This window comes from Phaethon lepturus, unplaced genomic scaffold, assembly GCF_000687285.1.
Source record: "Phaethon lepturus isolate BGI_N335 unplaced genomic scaffold, ASM68728v1 scaffold29086, whole genome shotgun sequence".
In the NCBI taxonomy this organism is placed as follows: Eukaryota; Metazoa; Chordata; class Aves; order Phaethontiformes; family Phaethontidae; genus Phaethon; species Phaethon lepturus.
Window position 1 is genome coordinate 50,924 of NW_010547345.1, and position 5,673 is coordinate 56,596.

Below are 5,673 nucleotides of genomic sequence, written 5' to 3' on the forward strand. Positions count from 1 at the left end.
GTATAAGAGAAACTATCCCAGTAGTTAGTAAGAAAACAAAAAGGAGTCCTACTCACAAAAGCACACATCAGTCCCTGTCTGTCTACCAAAAAGGAGGGAGGAGCATGGCATCTGAAGAAGAGCTGGGTGACTTAAATGACAAAGACATTTCTAGGAACATCCATCGATTTCCGTTAGTAGTAACTTCGTGTTTTCCCTAACCTGCATTGAGATCTCTTTCTACCTCTACTGGTCAGTCCATGATGCACGACATTGCAAGGTTGCCTACTTTTCCCAGTTTGTTAATTTGTTAGTTTTACATTTGATTGGCCTTTGTGTAGTAGAGGTTCGTGTTTATAGAACCCACCATTCAAAGCGGTTTCTTTATAGTTCCTGCTTCAGCTTTCTGGTAAGACAAAATTCACCAGCAATAGTATGCATGGAAGTTAGTTTTAAGCAAATAGTAGAGAGCATTCATGGGAAATGAATGTCAAATTTGTAATTATGAGTGGAAATAATGTTCCTGACAGTTACATCCATCCAAGTGGGGAATAGAAATGTACTGTTTAATTTACATGTATGACCCAAAGAGCTGACATTGAAAAGAACTATAGTTATTGCTCTAAAAATACTGAACACTGCTTATGAGCAACCTATAGCCTGAGATGCTGCCTGCTTTCAGTGAAGGGATTTCTTCGTGGCTGGGAATAGTGAACATACTAACACAAAGTGAAATTAATTCGATAAATTGCTTTCCTATGAGATAAGTATCCAGCTCTACTGACTAGAAGCCAGAGAAGTTGCAATTAAATCTCAGATCTCATGGGTAACTAGCAACACATTAGCCAAATCTTGCCCTGTATTCGTGGGACTGTTAGGGATCAAATCAATTGCTCTCATGTATTTTTAACGATGCCTTGGGATGATCAGCCCCTAGTTATACTGGGCTTCAGCAAGGGGGGCAACACTGCAAACCTTAAACAAGACATTGGGAGCCAACAGGACTTGGAATCACTGCTCTCCAGTTCAGACCCAAGCGACGGCAGAACAGCAGTGGAGTTAGAGAGGCACTGCCTGAGCTGAGCTGGGAGCGGTGAAGCTGGCGCATAGAAAACCGGTGGAGGGAGATGGAAGTTTGGCATAGATATACTGTCAGCGTATGAAACTTGCCTTGGGAACATGATGGTGCAACATGGCACCAGGGTGTGACGGCACATCAACGCAATGATCTGCAGCCATGTTACAACAGGGCTAGATGAAATTTTGTGATGGAATGAAGCCAAAATGCCAAGAATGAACTCCCTTGTCCTGCAGGGTAGGGGAAAATGAAGCTATCTGGCAGCTCAGCCACCATTTTGGGCTCAAAGTTTATGTCAGAGAGAAAAAGGAAAAACAAAACCAAATAACCCAATCAATCAAATGTGGCCTGGACCATGCTATATTCTGCTTTTGATGCTAGAAAAGAAATGTCTGCCACAAACAGGGCACGTGCTCTGCTTCCACTGCTCAGTCCCATGAGCCTTTCCCAAGGTAAGGGGACAGCTGTGACAGCCAGATCCAGAACTAGATCCACAGGTTTGTTTTAGGGTATTTGTTCTGCAAGTAATAGATGTGGAGGCATCTCACATACTTCTGTCTCAATAAGAGGAAGTAGTTCAGAACCCCTACAGAGGCCACACCAGTGCCACGGTGGTGTTAATGGGCTTCTGAGGAAATTATGTCCAAGTCCTCCACTTGGTCAGAAAAAGACGTTTTACAAGACAATGAGTAGAATGGAGGGTAATTAATAGAGGAGAATGAGATGGGGCCCAGAGAATCCTTTCACCCATAAAACTGCATGAAAACTAGAGCTTCCAAATAACCTGGAGGAAAAAAGAAAACCAGATGCAAGGTGTCCCAAAGGCAAAAAACAGCAAGTAGAGCAGAATCTACCTGCTGCTTCTCTTCAAACACAGAAGACTTCTGGGATCAGTTGCTTCAAGTCACATGAGAGAATGCATTAGGAGCTTACTAAGAAATGTGCTTTTTTTAAAGTTATTCCAATTTAGACTTACCAGCCAATGTGGCAGAAAGCAAAGGACGTCAGCAAGTCTTATTAATATGCTGATGCTATGGCTTCAGAAGTACACAGAATGCCCATTTGGATGGGGGCTAAGAATGTAGCATGGAGTTGCCATGGAAACGTGGGGAGGCCATTAATTAGCTATCACATGAAATCATCAGGAAGAATCTGGACCTCAGCAGCTTTGCCCTCCTCAGTGGCAAAGTGCACAACCCCAGCGACCCCTCCACAGCTCCAACAACCACCATGTCCTGGAGCAGAAATGTCTTCTTGGAAGCATGAGAAGTGGGTGGACAAGTAAGGGGGAGGGGGTGACAAGGGCAGAAGGCAGGGAAGTAAATAAAGGATGGAGCCAATTTCCCCTCTTATTTCCCCCTTTCCAGGAAGCCTGTTTGCTGTTGCATAAAAGATCACGAGAGATCTGCTGTTTTTTGAGCTGGTGGGACATATGCCAGTGACCTCAGAGAAACAAAGACTGGCCACAAGGCCCTGGTGAACTCAGTTAATGGAGTTAGCATCTTCCTAGGTGAGCTGCACCTGGGATGAGTGAATGCCAATGCTCCCTGGTGCTGTCCTGCTCCTCAGAGTCATCTCTGGCCATGCTAAACCAGGAATCCCTTTCTCCAAAGGGAAACGTGGGCAAGTAAGAGAGGCTTATTGGCCACTTGCCCAGCCTCCATCCAGAGCCAGAATCCACCTCCAGCCCAGGCTGTGTGCGTATGTTCCTGTGACAGCTGTGATGGACTTCAGCTGCCATGTACAGGATGTTCTTTTTAGCCCGCTTGCTAAAACACCACTCAGGAGGACGTTTGGCAGACGGCATCTCCTGCGCCAGCGGGTAGCAAGATCCCAAGCCTGGCTGCTCAGTTCCCAGTGCTGGAGGAGGAATGCTGAGTGGCAACCCGAACTGTGTGCTCCTGTCTCCAGCTAAAGCGTTTTCCATGATGAATCTGCCCTGGTGCTCGTTGAAAAGAAAAAATGGCACAAGGATTATGTGCTGCAGTTTCTTGTCCCAAAGCAGAGGCAGAGGCGGGTGGTCAGTGGTGTGTGTTAGGGGAGAGGAAGGAGGGAGACGGATGAGACGAGGCATAAGGAGATCATGAGGGAGGCATTTCCATGTTCTTTCTACCCTGGAAAGTTTGAAAAGATACATTAGACCTGCTGGACCCAGTCAGATTATAAACCTTCTTGTCCAAGATACCTTTTCTAACCCACACACCAGTTAACAACCCCTCACATTTTCTTTGTGACTCCTTCCAGTAATCTATTTTTCCATAATCTAAAACTGCCTTCTCTTAACGTCACCAGGATTATTAGTCTTCTGTAAATTAAATGAATATGGAAAACAGTGAGGACTAAAAGCTGTATGAAAACTTTTTCGGAAATGTCAGTCCTTCCTCCTGAATTTTCAACTCACAAAAGATGGGCGCTTTGTACAAATACATTGTTCAACCAAAGATGACTTTCCTTTTGTGTAACAAGAAAAAACAAACAAACAAATGGTACCAGTCTATGCCCCTTGGATATGAAAAACAAACCTTCTCACATACAAGACTGTCCATATGAATCCCAACCAAAAGAACCCGGTGAGCAGCGGTACTCCCCAGCCTACCAACCCTGCGGCTTCTCAGATCAATACCGACAAAGATACCACCAGACACGCTGGTGAGAGTGGGTCTCACAATAGGAGTATCTTTCCAGTCTGAGCTGGATTCAGTTTAGCAGGACACATGAGGTGGGATGTAGCTAGCTAATCATCTTAATAGCATTTAGTGCTCTTAAAGACCTCTACAAGAGCAAGCCCAGGTACACCATTTCGCATCCCCATCTTTAGTATTTATCTGTACAGCAGTGCAATCACTGGGTGGTTCCTGGTGGCCTTCAGGTACTTGCTTTTCAGACAAAAAAGAAATTTGCCCTTGTGTAGAGACCTAGAAAAAACAGGCCATGGGTCCCTCCCCAAGAGAACTACAAAAGGTATTGCTAGAAAAAATAATCATGGCAGTAGAACCTGTGGAGGAGCGAGATCTGGTTAGGTGACCCTGAACAGATATAGGCAGCCACAAAAGAAATTGGATTACTGACCTCACCACTCAGGGAGGACTGCTTTCACTCCCCAAACCCATCCTGCCTCTCATAATCTCCTCTTTTCAGTTTTGGCTCAGTAATGAACAAAAGCAACCCATGAGATATTATATATAACACACATCATGTAAGTGCAGCTTAAAATAATATTTTAATGCCACTGAAAAAGTCAACCAAATTGAACTGAACAAAGAAGCAAAATGAAATGGGGAAAGCACACAGACTCATTCTGTTCATTAGGGATGCTTTTGCCAGTGCTAAATTGCTGTGAGATGCCTTAGTTTTTAATAACATAACAGCTTCCAGTAGAAAATGTCCAACTGAATTATTTTGACTGGAATTTCAAAGGAGGTCTAAAAAAGAGAAATTTAAAGTAAAGATTTTCTGATTGTAACACATGGGATAGATACTACTTTTTGAGTATCTGAGGTAGCTTTGTTTTTTAATACTGTCAGTCATGTTGTCTAGACCATAGATTTGTCTAAATAGGAAAAAGAAGTTCAACTGGGATGATTTTCCAAGGTGCTCACAGATCTCCTTGAACAGCATGTACCAAGGGGACATGAAGGTCAAGAGTTCTCAAAGGTGCTGCCAGGAACAGATGAAAGAGCACCTGGATTATGGTGCTGTTAAATTCAAGAGAGGAAGCCAAGAGACTTAATGTGACATCACAGACACACAAACACAATTTATACCTTTTGTATTTCTATATACAGGTATATATTCAGTTAAGTTTTGATATATTTATATTAGGTATCTTTTAACTTATTAATAGATATCAACTGATTTATCTATTAATCTATATTTTGAGGTCTTGATTACAATCCAAAATAGACATGATCACTTTAGGGTTAGCCTGATTTTTATAGGTGGGAAAGGGAAGCCCAAGACGGACAGAGACTGGCTTGCTGTGGCAAAACCTGCACAGAACTGGGACCAGAGTCTGTCTTGAGTCTCAGTCTTAAGACTGACCATTGTATGAAGAGGAGGAGAGAAGACAGGGCAGGAATGGTTATTCCAGGTATTTTATTTCCACTGGCAGTTCCTGGTGTCTGAGTGTCCCACTCCCACATGCATTGATAGCAACCTTGAGAAAGATGTATAATGTGCTACCACGATGTGGGTTTTGTTTCAGACTTGTGACATCCCAAACACTTAGACCAAGCCTGAAAGAACAGCTTTTGCCTGATTTTGGTGCAAAGAGAAGCCTGTAACAGAAATTTTCTAGAGATGAAGCAATCCTTATTTCAGTCTGTTTTCTGGGGCAGGCTTCTTGACAGCGTGCAGCATCTCCCTCTGAGTTGGGCTGTGGTGTAATTTACGACTGAATCTTGTTCTGCAATGTGATGACAGGATCGTGTTGTACAAAAGTCATGCATCTAACTACTGAGATCTGGTTTTCAAACTTCCCTAAGACATTTAGACTTGGGGTTCTGTTAATATTCATTCCAGGATGAGAAAGCAAAACCTGGATATTGGTTGGGTTGGATTTAGGCACTAATTCTGATCTTTTGGTGTTTTTACAAGCTGCTCAATGAAGGGACTTC